At 40.6% G+C, this 21781-nt stretch overlaps 1 long non-coding RNA gene across 2 annotated transcripts; it reads left to right on the top strand.

Moving 5' to 3' along the window:
* The first annotated feature begins 11431 nt into the window (after window positions 1-11431).
* LOC138919028 (uncharacterized) lies at window positions 11432-16685 on the top strand. 2 transcript variants are annotated; one of them, XR_011428917.1, is made up of 5 exons: window positions 11432-12249; window positions 13212-13380; window positions 13528-13732; window positions 14286-14341; window positions 16666-16685. It is a non-coding gene; the product is annotated as an uncharacterized lncRNA (long non-coding RNA). The 2 variants fall into 2 exon arrangements; XR_011428918.1 differs by lacking the exon at window positions 16666-16685 and having other exon boundaries at window positions 11437-12249; window positions 14286-14345.
* The last annotated feature ends 5096 nt before the right edge of the window (window positions 16686-21781 follow it).

The raw sequence follows: 21781 nt of genomic DNA, 5'->3' as shown, positions 1-21781 counted from the left end.
GTCCTCTGCACCTGCTGTCCTTGTGGCTGGAACATTCTTCCCTTGGTTGTCCCCATGGCTAGCTCTTTCAGCTCCTTCAGCTCTCTGTTTATGCTACTTCCTAGCACAATCTTCTCTGGTGACCCCAACTAAAATAGGGGGCCCCGTTCCCACCGCAGCATCTCCCACCTCCTTTCCCTGCACTATTCTCCGCACAGCACTCCCCGTCACACTATGCGTCTTGATTGTTTCTTGCATGTTATCTATCTAGACAGACTAGAAGAGAAGCAACGTGCGGGCAGGGACCTTTGTCTGTCTGTTCCCTGCTGTCTCTCCAGCACCTGGAACACTCCTGAGCTCAGAGGTGACACTCCACAAATGTTTGTTGAGTGAATAATGGGATGAATGAATGAAAGCATACATGCCATGCCCCTGAGCCCCTGCATATGGTCCCCTCTCTGTCTGGGATGCCACCATCATCTTCTCCTTCAAGGCCTTGCTCAGCATTACCCTATCTCTGCGGCACCTCCTCCTCTCCATCCCACCCCAGCAGCATTGTTTTTGGTTCCCCCATCATGCTTTACACATACTTCTCTAATAATACTCACTACATTCAATTATTGTCTGGTGTTTTTTTTTCTTTTAAAAGATGTACATAAGCAGTACATGAATACATTCACTTTATTAAATATTCAAACAATATAGTAAGTGAAAGATCTCCTCTAGGCTACTCTCAAAATCTACCTTTCCTTTCCAGAAGTAATCTTGTCTGGGAATTTACATACACATACATGGATAAAAAAGTAAAGTTTTGTTTTGAGTGTGCATGTGTGTGCTTTATTATACCTATGTTCTGGCATTTTCTATGATTTGCATCTTTGACACAGAGTACTTTGTGTGATTGTCTGTTTTGTACCTGTATGCATTTAAATCACTTTAAAAAATAATTTAGCATTGAATTAGATAGAATGAAGGCATGAAGATTTAGTTGGCCATTCCCCATCTTATGGGTATTTAGATGGTTCACATTGCTGCAGCCATGCCACAGTGAAAGTTCCTACACAGGTCTGTTAGAGCATATGTGTTTCTCCAGACTACATACCTAGAAGGGAAATAGAGGATTTGAAAAGTGTGCAGATTTTAACCTGTCAATTCACCCTTTAAAAAGCCTGTAAAAATTATGCTTCTGTGAAGGTGGGATATTTTTAATATTTGCCTATTTGCTGGGAGAAAATGTCTCATTCGAGTTTTGTTTTTCATTTCCCTGATTATTGCTGAAGTTTACATGTTTGTCTATATTTATTAGAATTTAGTTTCTCTTGTGACTCGTTTTTCCGTCTTCTTGGCCCGTTTTTCTTTTCTCTTGCTGTCACTATCTTACGTGCCTGTTTGTTTTACTTGACTGTGAGCTCCTTCAGGTGGTCATCACATCTTATTTATCAAGGTTTCCCCTTCCAGAGCACACAGACAGTGCTTAATGAATGTATATCCAATTGCATTATTGAAGCCATAGGCATTACCCTTTATCATGGTTATCATCATTATCATCCTCCTCATCACCGCCAGTACCATTTATTTAGTCTCACAGGATGCTAAGCCCTGTCTCGGGAGGTGTGCGTATATAGTCTCTCATCTTCCTAATACCTCGCCCAACAAAGTGACTATTGGTAGCTCTGTTTTACAGATAAAGCAGTTGAGACTCATGCAAGTTACACGGGCTGCCCAAGGACACTCAGCCGGATTATGAAGGGAGGGATTATGGAGCAGAGTCTTTTCAGCCTGGTTCCAAAGTATGTGCAGTCTCCCTTAGAGCAATTGGCCTCTTCCTGGCCACGCATTAGAATCACCTGAACAGGCTTTTAAATGATAGCTATATCCAGTCCTACCCCAGGCCAATTGATTCAGAAACTCTGGGACTAGGTCTGGGGAAGTGGTGTTATAAAAATCCCTACATGATTTTGATGTGCAGAAATGGTTGAAAACCTTTGGTCTACATTGGGAGTGAACCAGATTTTTTTGTAAAGTGCCAGATAGTAAATATTTTAGACTTTGCCTGCCATACAGTCTCTGTGGCAACTATCCACCTTTGCTGTTGTAGGGTCAAAACAGCCAAAGACAAAAATGAACGAACATGACTGTGTTCCAATTGAAACCCATTTACAAAAACAAACGGCAGCCAAATTTGGTCCATGGGCTGTAGTTTGTGGACCCCTAGTCTATATCATAATACTTCGAAGATCTTGGAATTTCGGATTGTCCCAGTCAAACCAGGACATCTGGTCACATTAATTACCTTGCTAAGTCTCAAGGACAGTGGCATGAGAATCTTTGCCCCACCTCAACAGATTCTGCTTCAGTAGGTTGGGGCCTGGGCATCTGCATTTCAACAAGGGATGCAGCTGATTCTGATGTAAGCAGACTTCGTGGGTCCTTACTGCAAGAATCACTGGGCTACCAAAGCATAATGTTCTTGGCAAGTAGCGAAAGCTTGGCTGGAGAAGCAGAACTGGTTCTTATCCAACAATTCTTTAAGCTCATGGATAGACATTTTGTGCGTCCCAGCCTGCCTTATGTTCCAGCATCCTGCCTCCAAGGTTCTGGAACCTTGGGTGCCCCAGCATCACATCTTCCCAGTCTGCACGTTGGCAGAGAAGGAAGCCGTCCTGCCTCTTCAACTCTGAAATTAGTAGAAGACCAAAGTCCTTGTATATTTCAAAATATTGAAGAAGAAAGTGACTGTTTAACCACCTACGTGATAAAACTGATACTGGCATTTATCAGTCTGTGTGTGTGTGTGTGTGTGTGTGTGTGTGTGTGTTTTAATAGTTCAGTAGTTAGAAAATGGAGCCTCCATTTTCCCGTCATCCGCTTTGAAGCTATGTAGTGGGTGAATGCCATCATTTCTGTTTCCGACCTCTTTAGCATCCATTATTTCTCTGTTGTCCACATCTAATAGTCTGGATCCTTTTAGTTGTTGATGGCGCAGCGATTACTGGGGCTGCTGCTTTAGGATGACTTCCAAATGCATCTGAACAGTTGAATTTACTTACTGCTTCCCTCCTGAAAGCTTTTTAGCATGATCCAGCTGGGGTGGTTTCATCGGGAAAACCATTATTTGCGGCTCTCTTTTTTTGAGGGGTAGAAATAAATTTCCCAAAAGGTGAAAGTGGACGCTGTTCATTGTGGATCTGCAATCTTACTTTTTCTTCTCTCTCCTTCTTACATTCCATTTGCACAGTTTTTCTCAGGAATGACTTCTTTCTGGGGAAATGGAATGTTCTAAATGGCACGATTGAGTCAAATCAATGTTTAGAGTGGTTTGGACTTTTAAGCCTTTTGCTGGATTTTGGCAGTATCATTTTATACTGTAAAACCCCTTTTTCCCAGGTAACCTATAATATTCATATTGAACATTATTCACAGCTTTCTAACACCCCCTCATTTCACTTAGCTATCAGCTAAGCAAATAGTGCTCAAGAGTTAAAAATATGCTATTCTTCCTCTACAGCACATGCACTTTTATGTGAAAGGGGAACCGCTCTGTGTTCCTAATCTCTATATACATATCTATCTGTGCATGTAGTAGCTTTCAACACTGTAATTAGACACAGAAACCACACCGTGCCAACACAGTGCACACATGCAGGTTTATAGAGCAGCTGTGACAAGTATATAATATGGTAAGACACCTTTTCACCAGCTGGGACAAATTCTAGAGTATACAAGGAGAGTTTCAAATGAAAATTAGGTAGAAGAATCTGAACTATTTCATGCAGGAGGACTGCACAGATGAAAATATCTAGGACGCCTCTCTGGAAGAGTGTATTTGAGAGGCACTGTGCAATACTGGAAGGCTGATAGCTCAAGGAGTCCAATCCTCTTGGATTTAAATCCCAGCCAAGGTGCTGTGTGATCTTGGGCAGGTTGCTTTACCTCTCTGAGACTCAAGTACCCTGTTACGTCACAGAGATAGTAGCAGCACGTTTACCTCATGGGGCTCGTGTGAGGATTAAGTGAGGTAACAAATGTCAGGCTGCAGACACACTTTCATCATCTGAGGATCGGAACCACAGTGTGGTGATGAAAATGAAAGGAGATACGTCATCATTACAACAGAACTCTCTGGAATATGCCCCTCCCTGCCACACACACAGCAAATATGAGTCTCTTTTGTGAACTGTCAATGTTAATAGCATCCACATTTACTCAGCTACCCTCATAAAAAAATTAGAAGCTACACTTAAATGGTTTCTCTCTCCTCCTACCTGTCCCCTTCTTCTGGTGCCTGATCCCCCATGGTCACTTGGTACCAAATTGTGCCATTCAGCCTCCGAAATAACTTTCTAATTCGGTCTCCTCAGCTTCATCCTCCCTGTCACTGCCTCAGTTCAGACCCTTATTGTCTTTTGTCTGGATTAATGCAAGAACCTCTTAACCAATTTCAGTATCTTCGGCTTGGATCCTCCATGATCCATTAGTAGCCCCATTTTACAGATTAGAAAATTGAGACAGAGAGAGGTTCAATCAAGAGCCCCAAATCACACAGCTGGTAAGTGGTATTATAGGGATTCCAACCTCAGCAGCCTGGCTCTAGGATCTCTGCCCTTTCCTGCCTTGGAGCTTGGTGCAGTGCATTATTTGGTTGTGGAAATCGGCAGTACCTCCTACGTCTGGTAATTGCCTGGAGTGAGTCCTGTTTCCCCCTCACCAGATGTTTCCTTAGAGCTGCTCTAAGTGATACATCGATCCTGCATGAGCTCCAAGGAGCAGCCAAGCCATTCTGCAGGAAGAGAGCGGGTGAAGGAGGAACAGGCAGAAATGTACAAATGAGTTCTGGTGGGAGACCATCAGTGCATCGTGGATGCTGTCCAGAGGCTGACGTGGGCCACGTATAAAAAGAAGAGGCTGAACTAGGGATGGAGAAAGTAGGGATTCAGGTCCATTTCAGCATTTCAGGAGTCTGGTCCAGTGGGTGGGGCCTGGCACGAAGAACTGCCAGCGGGGATGATGCTGGGATTCTGGCAGTATCAGAGGCTGCTGGTTTAGAGCAGGATCGCAGGCAGACGTGATGCTGTGGTACCACAGGGACAGATCATCCATGTTCCCGTGAAGCCACAGCCACTCTGAAGCCGGGGCCAGGGCTTTCCCACGCCCTGTGGTCGTAGGCACTAGAGTGGCAGGAAAAGTAAACTGAGAAACTACAAGTTTCTCCTTGTAGAAACCTTACTCATTCTTTAAAGCTCACTTAAAAATTAATATTTATCTAAGGAATCCATACTTGTGCCTTTAAAATCAAATAGTACTGAAGGCTTTATAAAGGACCGTGACAGGCCCTCCCCAACCTCACAACCCCAGTCCTTTCTATCCCCCCAGTTCCATTCCCCATGGAAACCACTTGAGCCATTTCTATCCTAGCTGTTCTTGTGTTTACCTCCATTTATATAACTAGTACGAATACTTGTATTTAAAAGTAATTTTAAAATATTAGACACTAACTTCTTGCCGTGGTAGATAAAATTTGAGTAGGTAAAATTGCAGGTGGATGAAATTTGGTCCACACCCCATTCCCCTCTTCACTCTTCTCAGTCTGTCCTCACTTAAATCTTTATTCATGCAAAGTTCATCTTGGCATGGAAGGTGACCCCTTTCCTGGAACGTGTTCAGAGACTGCTCCTCCCCTGCTCCCACAGAGCTGTGTATCTCTCTTAGTGCACTGTTCCCCTTGCCCTTCCACGTTGGGGTTATCTATAGAACAGGTCACACAGCTGTGGTCTTTACTGCTGTGTGCCCGATATTGGTAAACCCTGCTCTTCTTCCCTGTCCCTAGCCATCTCTATATCTTTCTGCTTTGCCAGTCTCTGGGTGGGGGGAAACCAAAGTGGGTACTTCCTGTGTGCCCTGAAAGGCTGGGACGCCGGTCGTTCACTCTGCTCTCTCTTTCCCTGAAAGGAGAGCTCTTTCTAGCTGAGGAGTTCCCTCTTAGCACTGAGTAATGCCAGCTTAAAGGACGGGGTGATGCAGGCAAAATGAAGCTGTTCTTCTTTCTCTTTATGTGTGGTTATTCTCACATTTTTTGTTCCGCTATGTTGCTAAAGTTTCTTAAGAGGGCTTTAGAGCTCTCCCAGAACTCTTTTTGATCATGGGTAGGTAGCAGTCTAATTGTTGATCTTTCTGGGAGGACAGAGGCTAACATCTCCTACTCCCCCATCTTGGTGACATCACTCACTAACACATCGTTAAGGCTTTTTCATTTATATTCATGAGGGATAGTGGTCTTGTCTTTGCATGTGATGTCTTCACTTGCCATTGAAATTAAGGTGACTCTGGCCTAATAGAATGATGTGAGACCAGCTCTCTCCTTCTAATATTTTCTGAAATAGATGGTGGGAGATTGGGATTATTTTCTCCATTAATAGTCAATGGAATTCACCAGTTGAGTCATCTGAATCTGGGCTTTTCTTCCCTGAAAGGGTTTTAATTAGTAATTTAACTTTCTTGTTTGTTACAGATCTATGGAGATTTTCTATTTCTCTTTGAGTCAGTTTTGGAAATTTGGATCTAAGAATTTGCCAATATCTTATAAATTGTCTAATTTGTGGCATAAAGTTGTTCATAATATTCTCTTATAATCCTTTAATTTCTCTGTGGGTGTCCCTTTCTAATTTCTGATTTTGGTAAATTCTATCTTCTCTCTTCCTTGGGGATGCTAGCTAAGGGATTGTCAACTTTATGTGGTAAACAGCCAATTTCTGGTTTTATTGATGTTTGTGTTTTGTATTTCACAGACATGTGTTCTAATCTTTTGTATTTCCTTTCTTTTGCTTGTTTTCAGTTTGGTTTATTTTCCTTTCTTTCCTTTCTTAGGGTAGGAACTTAAATTATTGATTTGAGACTTTCCTCTCTTCCACTATAGGTGTTTAATACTCTAAATTTCTCTCTAAGTACTGCTTTAGGCACATCCCATAGACTTTGATATTCTATTTTTTAAATTTTCATTCACTTCAAAGTACTTTCAAATTTTGTTCCCAATTTATTCTTTGACTCATATGTTATTCAGATGGGTGTCATTTAAGTTCCAAATGTTTGTGGATATCCCAGATATATTCCATTCTTGATAGCTCACATTCCATTGTGGTTGGAGAACATATTTTATATAATTTCATTCTTGCTAAATCTGTTGAATTTATTTTATGGCTGAGTACACGGTCTATCCTGGAGCATGTTCCATGTGGTATTGAAAAGAATGTGTGTTTTGTAGTCATTGAGTGCAGTGATCTATACACGTCACTTAATTTAATTTGGTTGATAGTGCTGTTCAAGTCTTGTATAACCTTGCTGATTGTCTTTCCTCTTTTTAATCCATTATGGACAGGAGGCAGTTGAAATTTCCAAGTATTGTTGAATTGTCTCTTTCTCCTTTCGTTTCCGTCAAATTTTACTTCACGTATCTTGAAGCTCTGTTGTTACATTTGTAAGCATTGATAATTTTTATATCTTTCTGATTTAATGACATTTTGTCATTTGGATATGTCCCTCTTTGCTTCTAATAATATTTCTTGTTTTAAAATCTACATTGTCCAGTATTAACACAACCCTCCAGCAATCTTTTGGTAACTATTTGTGTGATGTGTCTTTTCCATCCTTCTTGTTTCAACTTCTGTTTGTCTTTGAATCTAAGATGTGTCTTTTGTAGATCACGTATAGTTGCATCTTGCTTTATTATTCATTTTCCCAATCTCTGTCTTCTAATTGTTTTTTTTTAGACCATTCACATTTAGTGCAGTTATTGATAGGATCAGAGTTACATTTGCCATTTTGCTATTTGTTTTCTGTGTCTTCAGGCTTTTTTGTTCTCTGTCCTTCCTTTATTAACTTCTTTTGTGCTAAATAAATCTTTCAGTATATCATTTTAATTCCTCTATTGAATATTTTTTACTGTTTTTGAGCTATTTTCCTAGTGTCTGTGGTAGGGATTCCAATATGCATTTTAACTGACTATGGTCTATTTCAAACGAATATTAACTTAATTCCTATGAAATATAGAATGTTTCCTCCAATGTAACTCTGTTACTTTCCCCTCTTGTGCTCTTGTTTTTATATATATTATATCTATATATGTTACAAAACCAATACTAGAATGTTACAGTTATTTCTTTGTACAATCTCATGTCTTTTAAAGAATTTAACAGAAGAAATGAGAAAATATATTTATAGATTCTTTTTTTTAAAACCCAGAAATTTATTACTTCTGGCTCTCTTAATTTCTTCCAGCTGATTCGAGGTACTGTCTGATGTCATTTTCTTCCAGCCCAAAGAATTTCCTTTAGTATTTCTCACAATTCAGTTCTGATATCAGGAAATTCTTCCAGTCCTTTTAAATTTAAGAATGTCCTTATTTCACCTTTATAATTAGTGGATAGTCTTGCTGGATAAAAAAATTCTTCGTTACCATTTTTTCTTTCAGTATTTTGAATATGCCATTTCACTGCCTTCTAGGGTCTATTTTCTCTGATGAGCAGTTAGATATTATTTATGTTGATGCTCTCCTGTACATGTTCAGTTGTTTTTCTCTTTCTTAAGATTTTCTCTTTGTGTGTGGCTTCCAACAGTTTGACTATGATGTGTCTAGGTAAAACTATATCTTTGTATTTATCCTACTTGGAGTTCAGTAAGCTTCTTGGATGTGTAAATTAACATTGTTTCATCAACTTTGGGAAGTTTTGGACATTATTTCTTCAAACAATTACAATAACTATTAGATCCACAATTTGAGGAGGTGTATTACATGAGATTTGGGACGTTTACTGGGAAAGTCTAGGAACCTGGAAATTGGAATGATTACATGTATTTGGATTCACATATAGCTGAACTCATTGGGCACAATGAGTCTCCCTTGATTTCATAAGCAGTTGTTTCTCCCTGTGTGAGGCTGTTCCTTCATTGCTGGTATTCAACTATAGGATGAATCTCAAAATCATTATCCTGAGTGAAAAAAAAGCCACACAAAAATACACTGTATGATTCCTTTTGCATGAAACCCTAAAAAGATAAAACTAATCTAATATTGACAGGTGTAGAGACAAACAGTTCCCAGATGGAGGTGTCTGAACAGTTTGAAAAGTGATCCAATATACTGGGGCTCTCAATAGATTGCCTCAATTACTCACTCAGATAAGGTTTGAATACAAGAATATCTTCAAGAGGGACATTATGTTCCTCAATATTTTATAAAATGATCACTAGCCATATGAGGGTGAATGCCGGGTAAGTACACCTCCCCCAATTACTGCGAGGATGGATCAGTGTGAGGTCAAGATTAAGGTGAAGAAATTGTATTCCTTCACTTACATGGATTTACCGAGCATCTCGGAAGCCCAAAGTTATTATCAGAGGAGAAGGATATGGTCAAACATATACTACTACTTGGTCAGAACAGATGTTCTAAACTCTGTGCACTTTGCCTGGCAGGTGTACACTTGCCTCTGCACAGCTTTGAGGCTTATTAGACAGTTCAAGTTTGTTGTACCTGCCACACACTCTGCAATTTTAAGGCCTTTAAGGTATACTAAAAGTCACTGCTTTGAGGAGCTTAGAAAAAGAAGTGAAGAGTAACTGAATTCTGACAGTGTCTGTCTCACTTCTCTCTCTCTCTCCAAATCCTAAGGGGTGATCCTAGTATAAGTTACCCCTGAAGGAGATACACACTATCCTCAGGCCCTGTCCGAACTTCCTTACTGGCTCCAGGCCCATAATAGGAATAAAAAACCAGCTATGTTCAGAGTAAAATTGCAAGAAATCCAGAAATTAAAAAACCAAAAACACAAAAGGAACTCAAGATCTTGCCCAATAAAGCAGAAACTAGGTAGCACATAAGGGGGTGGATCCTTACCATATTAGATTAGGAAGGATGAATTATGTTTGGATAGGCTCAAATTAATCAATATGAGTATACTCCCTGTGGACTCAGGAGCAGCCCATGTTGCATTTCAAAGCAATGAAATATGTATTTTCTCTAATGGGATACTGACAAATGTTTTTTGAAACTCTTAGAGTGTTTCTCATGTGCAGCCATCTTTTGTGGTGATATGAAGGGATCAGTGGTGGTGGCTCTTTGATCATGAAGTTCATTGAAATGAAATAGATGGGTATTCTACTAAGATGCTTCTTGAGATATATATCTATATACATGTGAAATTCTGGATCTTGTGGGCAGAAAACGAACACAAATCACCACAACAGGGATTTAGATTCTCTTTCTAAATCCTTGATATATCCTACTTTATAGACAGGAGGCTTTGACTAAAGGGAAGGCTGGGTCCCTTTGACAAAATTCCTCATAACTTGGTCACAAGAATATACAATTAAACATTCCCCAAAAGTCCCCAAGGGAGACCTGTGGCCACATACCCATCAACTCTCCTTCAAACTGGGTTTACAGTGTATGGTGGCATCATTGGAAATTATGGCTGCTACGATTACAGTCTCACTTAGGGGTGGTTCTGAAATGTGTGGTGAAAAAAAAATCTTCCCAGTGGGTAGAGTTTAAGGAGGTATATTTAGTTCACTTTGTGAAGAACTGACATGTACTTGAGTTTCGATTTATACTGATTTATGTCCAGTAGCTCAGTGAGTTGACAGGTAGTAGGGGGCTAAACAAGAATAAGACTGGAAAATTGGTGACCAAAAGGTCTAGAAGAGACACATGCGGATGGAATTCTAAGAATAGGTATTGAATGGGGTTTATAAATGCTTAACGGAGGATAGGATATCAGAGGGAAGAGAACAAGTGAGGTGTTGGGTATTTATTCCTTTGGCTCTCCGTGCTGAGCCATGTAATGGGCATTCACAATGTTTCTCTTCCTAAGACCACAGCTCTCATAAGGGTGGCCTTTTGTGCTAAGTTCTGATAATGTCACCTACTCTCACTACAGCCCTGGGGGCGATAATAACTCTCTACCAACACTAGTTACAGGATGCTTCACTAACCCTACCCACATTTTTAGAGCCCTATTTATTAGACTCTCCTCAAGTGTCCCATGGTTTCTTGACAACTGACACCTGTTTCTTCAGGGGACCCTGACTAATAGGCCCCACAACAAGCCTGATCATAAACTCCATGGGGGTAGGGAATTTACTCTCTTTTATTTGATGTTGCTATCCCAGCACCTAGAATGATGTCGATTGTACAGTCAGTTTTCAATAAATGTTTGTTAAACGACATATGTGTGACCACTTTCTCTCCTTCGTGATCTTTATGTTAAAGTCTATTATGATTGATTTAATATAGTTTAACCAGCATTCTTGTGCTTTTATCTGTAATTTGGTAAAGAATGACAAAGAATTATAAACGTCAGCAAAAAGCAAGCAAACTTGTCGTTATGTGCATGGAAATCCAAGATATTTAACATAAAAATTTCTGAAACAATAAGAGAATTCAGCAAGAATCAATGTTAATGTAGAAGACCCAACAGATTTCCTATAAACATCCACCCCTGGAGCACCTGTGCAGACCCTCAGTAGAATCTGCACACTGGGCCCCAGGCGCGCCAGGATGGGGCTCAGGGGTTGGTGGGTCCGGCGGCTGTAAAGGAACAGGGTGGAGGTCCCAGGTTGAAAAATTGTAAAATTATAATTTTACAGCTATATAATTTAACTACTTCAGTCGGCATGTCTTTTTCTTTTTACAAAGTCAATTTTCCTACCTAACTCCAAATTTTTTTCACACCATCTAAGTAATATTTTAATATTTTCCATATCCAATCCGTATTCAAATTTCCCCAATTACCTCCAAATGACTTATGAAAAAAATGCTATTTTAATCGGGAGCCAATAGCGGACTACCCTTTGCATTTGACAGCAGAGTTCAGGCTTAACCCTTAACCTCTTCGGGCTCGGAGGACCCTGGGCAGGAGAGATTTAAGAACACCGTCCTCCCGCTTTCGCGGAAAGGCCAAAAGTGACTTGAAATGTAGACGCGGAGGCCTATGGGAAATGTAGTTTTAAATAGGTGAGGTTCACCGCCTGGACTCCGGGAAGGGGACGCCACGCTCCTTCTGCGCATGTGCAGCCGTAGCCTCCTCGTTTGTCTTCTCAGGACTCCAGAGAACCGTTGGGGAACTTTGGGGTGTGCTCGGAAAATGCAGGGTGCGCACCGAGGGCGAGGGACTAGCTGGGAAGGGTGTGCCTGTGCTTGGGGATGGGAGCAGGAAGTGTCTGGGACCTCGTCGCCCCCCGCGGCGGTGTATAAACCCGGGCGGGCCGTCAGAGCGGGTAAGGCCGATGGGGGAGACCCCGGCCCTCGGGCTGCCGGGGGGCGCAGGTGTTCGGGGCGGTCCGGGATGCCCGAGGATCGTGTGACCAGCCCGCCTGCAGCCCGACCGGAGAGAAGCCCATGTCGGCGGCGGTGGGTGCGGGAGGGAGGAGTGCGTTTATCAGGCGGACGGTGACCGTGGGTCTGCGGTGGAGCCCGAGCTCTGGAGCACTACAGGCCCGGTCAGTGCCAGCTCTGTCACCTGTTAGCAGGGGCGACAGAAGGAACCTGGGCGAGAGTCAGGGTTCTCATCTATAAATATTAATAATGATTGTTTCACGGCGACGTTTGGAAACATAGATCACTATTTTAGACAAGTGCCAGGTAGGAAGCCTTAAGTAAGTGACAACTGCTGTTATAGTTAGAGGACGCTTTGTTTTTTTACTGGATAGTTTAATGTACCCTGACAACCACTTCACCAGAAACCGAGGCTCGGGTCGGTGGCCCGATGTGCTCGAGTCAGGAGCTCCCAGCCAGGGAATTTGGATTCGAGGGCAGGTGTGCTTGGCTTCAGTCTCAGGCTTTGTCTGATGTCACACCTGCCCAAGACTGGCATTACAGCCTTCACAGCACTTAGGAACATGGCCTGTCCCTGCGTCCCCAGGGATGTAAAGGAAAGGATGTGGATGGAATCCCACCATGTGTCACATGTATCCTGGGATTTCTAGTGTCTCTTCAGGTCCCTTGGGTCAGACAGAGGTGCCTGGCCCCCTCTGCATTGTCAGGCTTTCTGTCCTTGAAGTCTGACGTTATAATGAATTCTAAGAGTCAGCCTTTTTGCCCCTAAGATGAATTTATTTCTCAGATCCATGTCCCAGTTGCCTTGAAACAAACCAGCCCTTGTGAGGCAGGAAGCAGGGGGCCTCTGTGAGGGAGTCTTACCTGGAAGAGAGCGCCCCTCTGACCTTAGACCTCTCTCCAGAGCTTCAGAGCAGAGACAAGAGCCCAGAAAGGAGCAGATGCTAGATTTGCAAGATCAGAAGCAGGTCTTGATCCTCCTGCCCAGAATGAACCAGACTTGATGATGCCACCTTCAGGAGCCACCACACTGTGTGACAGTGGGGCATTTGGGCCGTCCCTGGGAAGTACAGGTGAGCTGGGGTGGCCCAGGGGCAGGCTGCTCAGGAAAGCCTGCTTTGTTGGAGAGCCGTGAGGGCAAGGTCTGGGGGTAAGGGACAACCAGGCAGAGGGAGGAAGTTCTGTCTCCGGTCCCCTTAAATGGCCCCCGCTATTTACAGATGCGCTGCTGTCACACATGTCCACCACCACATGTGACATTAGTGACGTTATCCTGATGTCACAGGATCCAAGAATGATGATCTGTGAAGAGTTTTCCAAGGTCACCTACTTCTAACTCTTTTGAAAGATTTAAAGACATTGGGCCTGAAAATTTCAGTGACTTGTCCAGGGAAACGCAGTTTGTGACAGTTCACTCTCTCACAGGTAAGTTACCAAAAGCATCTATCGAAAGGGCCTTTTGAGAAATACTTCCCAGCTGAAATGAACAATTACAAATTCCTGCCTTAAATCCTCCCATCTCTTTTACTAGGCTTTCCGTGGATTGTGTATACCAGGGGTTGAATAATATTACTGAGAAAAATAGATAAATGATGCATACTGAGCATTTTTCTGCTAAGTTAACTTTAATGAAGGAATAGTGTCTTGTCGTTTGGCGTACTTTAATTCAACTGATCGGTTGTTTTTATTTCTTTCTGTTATCCAGAAGGACGCATGCGTTATTGTTAAATCAATCGAGTAAAGTTTATGTTCACTCAGTAAAAAACTGCAGATTTCAGCTCCATGGTCATTTCAGAATCACACAAAGACAGGTGTTGCTGCCTGTCCATGATCCTTCTTGTGCCTTTTCAAGGCCCAGAGGGCCCTGTGCCTATGGGGAGGATGATCCCCAACTGGGGTGCTGAGATTTGAGGAGGTGAATCTAAGAGCTGTAAGACAGCTAAATCTCAGGACCCCTGTCTTCTTTCTGTCCCCTCAGCTGAACCACAGTCCTCTGTACTCGCCCAGGAGCCACAGAGAGTGAACATCCCTCAGGTGAGCTCTTTATTCATTCCCCACTTTATATTGTAATGGATTTATAAGGTTTAGCAGGATCCATGCATTAAAGGAAAAGGAGAAGTTGAAATAGTAGAAATCAAGTCAGTCTTGAGGAAAAATATAGCGTGTTTTACTATTAATTGTGATGTTGGCTGTTAGCTTTGAGTGGGTAACCTTGTCAGGGTAAGTAGTTTCCCACTAAGCTACCTGTTTCAATCTCTTTACTTGTGATTGGGCTATTCAGATTCTCTGTTTCTTCTTGATTCAGTTTTGGGAAGTTGTATGAGTCTTAGAATTTATCTGTTTCTTCTGGATTGTCCAGTTTGTTGCTATATAGTTTTTCATAGTATTCTCTTATAATCCTTTATATTTCTGTGGTATCTGTTGTAATTTCTCCTCTTTCATTTCTAATTTTATTTATTTGAGCCTTCTCTCTTTTTTTCTTAGAGAGTCAGGCTAAGGGTTTGTCAATTTTGCATATCTTCTCAAAGAACCAGCGCTTTGTTTCACTGATCTTTTCTACTGTTCTTTTTTCTTTTTTGGTTTCAATTTCATTTATTTCTGCTCTGATTTTTATTATTTCCCTCCTTCGGCTGACTTTGGGCTTTGTTGGTTCTCCATTTTCTAACTGTATTTTAAGATTGCTTATTTTAGATCTTTCTTGTTTTTTTAAGCTGGGCCTGTATTGCTATGAATTTCCCTCATAGGACAACTTTTTCTGCATCCCATATGAGTTGGTATGGTGTATTTTCATTTTCATTTGTCTCCAGATATTTTTTGATTTCTCTTTTAATTTCTTCAATGATCCATTGGTTGTTCAGTAGCATGTTGTTTAGTGTCCACATATTTGTCACTTTCCCAGCTTTTTTCCTGTAGCTGATTTCTAGTCTCATAGCATTTTGGTCAGAAAAGATGCTTGATGTGATTTCAGTCTTCTTAAATTTATTGAGGCCTATCTTGTTTCGAAACATATGGTCTGTCCTTAGAATGCTCCATGTGCACTTGAGAAGAATGTGTATTCTGCTATTTTTGGACAGAATGTTCCATATATATCTATTATATAGTCCATCTCGTCTAGTTTTCCATTTAATTCCACTATTTCCTTGTTAACTTTCTGTCTGGATGATCTATCCATCGATGTAAGTAGACTGTTGGGGCCCCCTGCTATTATTATGTTGTTGTTAATATCTCTTTTTAGGTCTGTTAATAGTTGCTTTATGTACTTTGGTACTCCTTTGTTGGGTACACGTATATTTATAAGTGTTATGTCTTCTTGTTGGAGTGTCCCTTTTACCATTATATACTGCCCCTCTTTGTCTCTCATTGCCTTTTTTATCTTGAGGTCTACTGTGTCTGATACAAGTATTGCAATAACTGCTTTCTTTTGTTTGCCATTAGCTTAGAGTATCATCTTCCGTCCCTTCACTCTGAGCCTGTGTTTGTCTTTAGAGCTAAGAGTGTTTCCTGGAGGCAGCATATTGATGAGTCTTGTTTTTCAATCCATCCCACCACTCTGTCTTTTGATTGGATAATTCAATCCATTTACATTTAGAGTGATTATTTATATATAAGGGCTTAACGCTGCCATTTTATCACTTGTTTTGCAGCTCTGTATTTCCCTTGTTTCTTGTCTTGTGTATTTTGGACTGCCAGTTCAGTTTGGTAGTTCTCTATGATGGTTTTCTCAGTTTTCTCTTTTTTGTGTGTGAGGAAGACTGGCCCTGAGCTAACACCTGTAAGCAATCTTCCTCTTTTTTAGCTTGAGGAAGATTGTTGCTGAGCTAACATCTGTGGCAATCTTCCTCTGTTTTTTGTATGTGGGATGCCAGCACAGCAGGGCTTGATGAGAGATGCATAGGTCTGTGCCTGGGACCTGAAGCTGCAAACCCTGGGTGGCTGAAGCAGAGCATGTGAACTTAACCATTATGCCACTGGGACAGCCCCTCAGTTTTCTTTTTTTCTGTATCATTTGTGTCTCTGTTCTGATTATTTGTTTAGTGGTTACCATCAGGTTTGTATAAAAAATCTCGTAGATGAGATATACCATTTTCTGATAGCCTCTTATTTCCTTGGTCTAAGCCAGTTCCATCCCTTTCCTCTTCCTCTGATTTGTTGGTCATAACACATTCTGTTTTGTGTTGTGATTTTGTGGTTAAAATCACAAGATTATAGTTATTTTTGATGTTTTCCTTCCCTTTACCTTTCATGTCATAATTAAGTTTTTGCTAACCTCTTCTGGTAGAGAGCTGCAATTTTCTGACTTTGGCTGCCTATTTATCTCCTTGCTCAAGGCTTTGTGAACTCTTTTTTTTCTTTTTCAGGTATGAAGGTCTTCTTGAGCATTTCCTGTTTGGGGTGTCTTGTGGTGATGAACTACCTCAGCTTTTGTTTATGTGGGAAAGTTTGTATTTCTCCACCATATCTGTAGGATATTTTTCCCTGGATAGAGTATTCTCAGCTGAAGGTTTTTGTCTTTCAGAATTTTGAATATCTCATTCTACCTTCTCGTAGCCTGTAAAGATTCTGCTGAGAAATCTCCTGAAAGTTTGATATGGTCTTTGTAAGTTATTTTCTTCTGCCTTGCTGCCTTTAAAAATATTTCTTCTTTATCACTGACTTTTGCCAGTTTTACTACTCTATGCCTTGGAGTAGGTCTTTTTACATTGATGTAATCAGAAGTTCTGTTAGCGTCTTTTACTTGTAATTCCAGCTCCTTTTCCAGGTTTGAACAGACTTTCTGCTCCTTTCTCCCTCCCTTCTCCCTCTATAATACCCGTAGTTTTTATGTTGCATTTCCTAATTGAATCAGATATTTCTCAGAGAATTTCTTCGGTTCTTTTTAGTCTTAATTCTCTCTCCTCCTCCATCTGAAGCCTTTCTATATTTCGGTCCTCCAGATTGCTAATTCCGTCTTCCATAACGTCAGCTCTGTAATTCAGGGTATCCAGATTTTTCTTTATCTCATTGTGTTTTTCATCTCCAACATTTCTGATTGGTTTCTCTTTGTAGGGTCAATCTCTTTTGTGAAGTATTCCCTCTGTTTATTAATTTTATTCCTGATTTAATTGAACTATCTGAATTTTCTTGTAACTCGTTGAGTTTTTTAATGTTAGCTATTTTGAATTCTCTGTCGTTTACATTGTAAATTTGTGTGCCTTCAGGATTGATTTCTAGGTGCTTTTCATTTTCCTTCTGGTCTGGACTATTAATATATTTCTTCATACTATTTGATGGGGTTGGTTTGTGCCTTCACATAGATAGTATCTGGTTGCAGATTCCACCTGCCACCACTGGAGGAGGTTCAGGAGCTGTGTATTCTGAGCCTGCTGTGATCCCTGGTGTCTGTGCTTGTCCTTTGGAATCTATGCTGACAGGACCCATCTGCGATTGCCTGCTTGTAGCTGCTGCTTTGCTAATGTACGCACGGGCACTCTAGACGGGGTCCCTTGCTCTGGCTGACTGGCTGAGCTTGTGAGCCCAGCAGGGGGAGGGGCACTTCTTTTGCATGTGCCATCCCGTGGGTGTTCTCTGTTTGCCCTCGCTGTCTGTCCTCCTGGCGTGCTGGCTTCATGAAGACAACCCCACAATAGCTTAGCCTCCTCTGTGGAGCTTTCCTATGGGATGTGAGGGAACTTGGAGAGCGAAGGCATTCCTACAGAGTCTCCCCCCAGGCCCCTCTTTTCTCAGAGCTGTGCATGGTCCTGTGCCCTAGGTCATTGCTGGGGAGGGAGAGGAGATCCCCTTACTTCCTCCTCCTTCCTCCTGGGGGGTCCAGCACCTCCACCTTCAGGCATTTGGCTGCATGGGTCTCTCAGATGTCTTTTGTGTTGTGTGCCTGTCCTCTGTTGGTTTATGAATGTCCTTTTCATTCTTTCTTAGGGAGGAGAGTCTAAGGGAAGAGCTCACTCCGCCGTGATGCTGATGTCATGCCTGGTCATTCTATTTTTAAGTTTTTGAGGAATCTCTGTACTATTTTCCACAGTGGCTGCACCAATTTACATTCCCACCAGCAGTGTATGAGGGCTCCCTTTTCTCCACATCCTCTCCAACACTTCTGTTTTCTTTGTAAAGATTGGCACCTGAGCTAACATCTGTTGTCTATCTTTTTTTCCTTCTTGTTCTCCCAAAACCCTCCCAGTACATAGTTGTATATTCTAGTTGTATATCCTGGCTGTGCTGTGTGGGATGCCACCTCAGCATGGCTTGATGAGTGGTGCCGTGTCCAGGCCCAGGATCCAAACTGGCAAGACCCTGGGCTGCTGAAGTGAGTAGCGCACACGAACTTAACCACTCGGCCATGGCACTGGCCCCTCTCCAACACTTCTTATTTCTTGTCTTTTTAGTAATAGCCATTCTGATGGGCATGAGGTGATATCTCATTGTGGTTTTGATTTGTATTTATCTAATAATTAGTGATGTTGAACATCTTTTCATGTGCCTGTTGGCCATCTGTATATCTTTGGGAAAATGTCTGTTCAAATCCTCTGCCCGTTTCTTGACTAAGTTTGTTCTTTTGTTGTTGAGTTCTTTATATATTTTGGATAGCAACCCCTTATTGGATAAATGATTCACAGATATCTTCTTCCAATTGCTAGGTTGTCTTTTCATTGTATTGATGTTTCCTTAGCCATACAGACGCTTTTTAGTTTGATGTAGTCCCATTAGCTTATTTTTTCTTTTGTTTCCCTTTCCTGAGGAGACATATTCAAAAAGACACTGCTAAGAATGATAGCAAAGAGCTTACTGCCTATGTTTTCTTCTTTGGAGTTTTATGGTTTCAGGTATTACATTCAAGTCTTTAATCCATTTTGAGTTAATTTTTGTGCATGGTGTAAGATAATGGTCTACTTTCATTCTTTTGTGTGCGGCTGTCCGTTTTCCCAACAGTGTTTATTGAAGAGACTTTCCCTTCTCCATTGTATGTTCTTAGCTCCTTTGTTGAAAATTGGCTGTTCCTAAATGTATGGGTTTATTTCTTGGCTATCAATTCTGTTCCATTGATCTGTGTCTGCTTTTCTGCCAGTATCGTGCTGTTTTGATTAATACAGCTTTGTAGTATACTTTGAAATTAGGGAATGCGATGCCTCCACCTTTGTTCTTTTTTCTCTGGAGTGCTGTGGCTCTTTGGGGACTTTTGTTGTTTCCAGTAAATTTTAGAATTCTTCTTTCTATTTCTGTGAAAAATGTCATTGGGGTTTTGATAGGGATTACATTGAATCTGCAGATTGCTTTAAGTAACATGGACTTTTTCACTATGTTGATTCTTCTAATCCATGAGCACAGAATATCCTTCTATTTCTTTATGTCTTCTTTAATTTCTTTCAACAATGTCTTATAGTCTTCAGTGTATAGGTCTTTCACCTCATTGGTTAAATTTATTCCTACCCACTTAATTCTTTTTGTGATTGTAAATAGGATTGTATTCTTGATTTTTTATTTCTGCTCGTTTGTTTTTAGTTTTTTGATGGATTCTTTAGCGTTTTCTATATGTAAAATCTCATCATCCACAAGTAGTGACAGTTTTACTTCTTCCTTTCCAGTTTGAATATGTTTTATTTATTGTTCTTACTTGATTGCTCTGGCTAGGACTAAGAAGGGTGAGCGTGGGCATCCTTGTCTTGTTCCTGCTCTTAGAGGGATAGCTATCAGTTTACACCATTGAGTATAATGTTAGCTGTTGGTTTGTCATATATGGCCTTTATTATGTTGAGGTACTTTCCTTCTATAATTATTTTATTGAGAGTTATTATCATAAATATGTGGTGAATCTTGTCAAATTCTTTCTCTGCGTCTGTTGAGATGATCATGTGATTTTTATTCTTCATTTTGTTAATGTAGTTTATAACATTGATAAAGAATACTGTTGTAATCCTTTGTATTTCTGTTATATTGCTTGTGATTTCTTCTCTGATTTTATTTATTTGAGGCTTCTCTCTTTTTGTCTTATTCTACCTAAAGGTTTGTCAATTTTGTTTATATTTTCAAAGAACTAGCTCTTAATTTCGCTGATCTTTTCTATTTTCTTTTTACTCTCCATGTCATTTATTTCAGCTCTGATTTCTAGTAGTTCCTTTGTTCTCCTGACTTTGGGCTCTTCATTTTTCTTCTTTTCTGATTCTGTTGGATGTATTGTTAGATTGTTTATTTGAGATTTTTCCTGTCTCACAAGGTAGGCCTGTGTTGCTAGGAACTTCCCTCTTAGTACTGCTTTTGCTGTATCCAATAGATTTTGGTACACTGTATTTTCCTTTTCATTTGCCTCCAGATATTTTTCCATTTCTCCTTTAATTTTGTTGTTGTTCCAATAGTTAATGAATAGCACGTTGTTTAGGCTCCACATATTTGTGACTTTTCCAGCTTTCTCCTTGTGGTTGATTTCTAGTTTCATACCATTGTGGTTGGAAAAGATGCTTGATATCTTTTCAGTCTTCTTAAGTTTATTGGGAGTTGTTTTGTTTCCCAACAAACAGTGGATCTTTGAGAATGTTTCATGTGTACTTGAGAGAAAATGTATATCCTGCTGCTTTTGGATTGAATATTATATATGTATCTGTTCAATTCATCTGGTCTAGTGTTTCATTGAAGATCAACGTTTCTTTGTTGATTTTTCTCTCTAGAAGACCTATCCATTGATGTAAGTGGGGTATTAAAGTTCCCTACTCTTATGGTGTTGCTGTCAGTTTCTCCCTTTAGATCTGTTAATAGTTGTTTTATAGACTTTGGTGCTTCTACGTTAGGTGCATATATATTAATAAATGTTATGTCTTCTTGATGGATTATCCCCTTTATCATTATATAATGCCCATCTTTGTCTCTTGTCTTTTTTGGCTTGCAGTCTATTTCGTCTGATAGAATTATGGCTACACTCACTTTCTTTTGGTTGTCATTTGGTCGGAGTATCATCTTCCACCCCTTCACTCTGAGCCTATGTTTTTCTTTAGAGCTGAGATGGGTCTCCTGGAGGCAGCACATTTTTGGGTCTTTTTCTTAACCTGTCCAGCCTCTCTGTCTTTTCATTGGTGCATTCAATCCATTTACATTTAGGATGATTATGGATATATAGGGACTTACTATTGCCATTTTATCTTTTGTTTTATGGTTGCTCTATATTTCCTTTGTTTCTTTTTCCTTGTGTTTCTCACTACAATTTCAGCTTGACGGTTTTTGGTGATGTGTTTTTCAGTTTCCTCTTTTTTTATGTTTCGTGACTCTGCCTTAATTTTTGTTTTGTGGTTACCATGAGGTTTGTATAAAAGGTCTCACAGATGAGATAGTTCTTTTTCTGCTGATAGCATTTTTGCTTCATTTGACTAGGCAAGTTCTGTCCTTTTCTTCTTCCCTTGCTATTTTTGTTGTCAAAATTCTTTCTTTCTGTATTGTGAATTTGTTACCAAATTGGAACGGTTAATGTTATTTTTAATGCTTTCTTTCCCTTTA

This window comes from Equus caballus, chromosome 19, assembly GCF_041296265.1.
Source record: "Equus caballus isolate H_3958 breed thoroughbred chromosome 19, TB-T2T, whole genome shotgun sequence".
Lineage (NCBI taxonomy): Eukaryota > Metazoa > Chordata > Mammalia > Perissodactyla > Equidae > Equus > Equus caballus.
The sequence above is the reverse complement of the archived record's forward strand: the minus strand, read 5'-3'. Positions and strand labels throughout refer to the sequence as shown.